Genomic DNA, 1,991 nt, shown 5'->3' with positions numbered 1-1,991 from the left:
TTCTCAAAAAATATTTAACTTACAAAAAAAAGTTTCGTACAAAAGTTGTTTAAAAGACAATTATAAACAAAAAAAATATCTCATATTTTTTCATATAAACAAATATTTTTCNTTATATTTTTTCATTTAAACAAATATTTTTCGAGTTACATTACATTTAATATGAGTAGTAAAATTTATATTCCATTTTTTTAATTTTACTGTTACTTTTTATCATGTTACACTTACGTTTGACACAATGTTATAAATGCATATGTGTGTATGTGTGAGTTTATTTATTTATTTATTGTATCATTAAAGTGTAGTGTATATTGAGATACAACCGATAGAGTAGGTAATTGATTTGACGCTATATTATTTAAACCCAACTAAACGCTAAATTGTACATTCCGAAATAACAATCATATTATGTCAATTGCCACCGGAATATCTGGTAATATTTTTCTTTTTCTTTGCCTTAATCCCAACTACTTGGGGTCGGCCACCCTTATCCTAAGCTTCCACTTGACACGATCTCCCACATCTTCTACGCTCACATCAGCTGTCCTCAAATCGCATTCAATAGCATCCCTCCATCTCTTTTTTGGTCTTCCTCTATCTCTTCTTCCTTCAACATTCATTTCTATAACTGTACTTACAGCTTTCGATTCTTCTTTCCTCATACCATGACTAAACAATCTAAGTCTATTTTCTGTCATCTTATCCACGATTGACGCAACACCTATACTTCCTCTTATATGCTCGTTCCTTATCCTATCTTCTCTAGTCACTCCACTCATCCAACTAAGCATTCTCATCTCTGCTACACTTATTCTCTGCTCTACTTTCTTATCAACCGCCCAACACTATGAACCATACATCATAGCTGGCCTCACAATTTCATACTAAATTTAAAAACTATAATTAGTATTTATTCATATATTATATTTTAAAATCAAAGAACTACTAATCAGGATATAATTAAAGAAATAAGAGTTCATGTTGCTTTTAAAATATTTCACCAATTTCTCTAAAGGAAACACTATCTACAGATTTGCATCGAAGCGTTTCTTATGATAGTGATTTTAATCACTGTCAGATATCATCTATACTTGTCCCATCTATGCCTCGTCCACACTGTGCCTCGACCCCACTGTGCTACCGTTTTTTTACATACAGAGTCGTCCAGTATGTTCTGACCACTCATAACATTTAATACAATTAATATTTTTTGGATTTATAGACTAAGTTAATAGCATATTTTTTATGATTTGTTCTTTATAATAAATAATTTATGGGAGATATATGTTATCCTCCCCTTGATTGCGGTTTTATAAAATATTATTTTTGAACTGTATTTCAGACGTTAATTTTCATTTACTTTTTTTTTAAGTTAGCTCAGTAGACATGTCCCGCAGGTAAGTACCATTGGTATTCGCGTGTATAACTCTCCAAGAGAATCTGTTTTAATTAGATTTTTTCAAACTAAATTATCAATCATATTGGTTAATATTAATTTCTATTCGATCAAAGATAGAAAAAAAAATTAATCGTTTTAATTGCAAATTCCAAAAAAATTAAAACCAAGTCTATTTTATTTTTAGTAGTATTAGAAACATTTTACGAGGTAATGACATTAGTCACAATTATTAAAATGCTTTGTTTACTTAAACTCTCGAGAGATGTTAATAGCACTGTCGAAATTTTCGAATTGCATTTCTGGCTGTATAATAGCATTTTTAAAGTTGGTAAATTACATTAAGCACCCCTAATATTGTTTATTATTTGCGCTTATGGTGATGGCAAGATAGAACAGAATACAGCAAAGAATATAATGAATTTTTATTTAAATTTCATCATGTTGTAAAACATTTTGAATAAAAATTTAACGATTTCGTACTATGACTGCTAACCGCCTAATCGTATACACTGATAATAACATATTTGAGATTGTAATGTAATCTTATATCACACAGAACAACATAATCTTGTTCTGTAATATCACTTAATAA

This window comes from Daktulosphaira vitifoliae, unplaced genomic scaffold (genome assembly GCF_025091365.1).
Source record: "Daktulosphaira vitifoliae isolate Bord-2020 unplaced genomic scaffold, ASM2509136v1 Scaffold_2, whole genome shotgun sequence".
NCBI lineage: Eukaryota > Metazoa > Arthropoda > Insecta > Hemiptera > Phylloxeridae > Daktulosphaira > Daktulosphaira vitifoliae.
The sequence above is the reverse complement of the archived record's forward strand: the minus strand, read 5'-3'. Positions refer to the sequence as shown.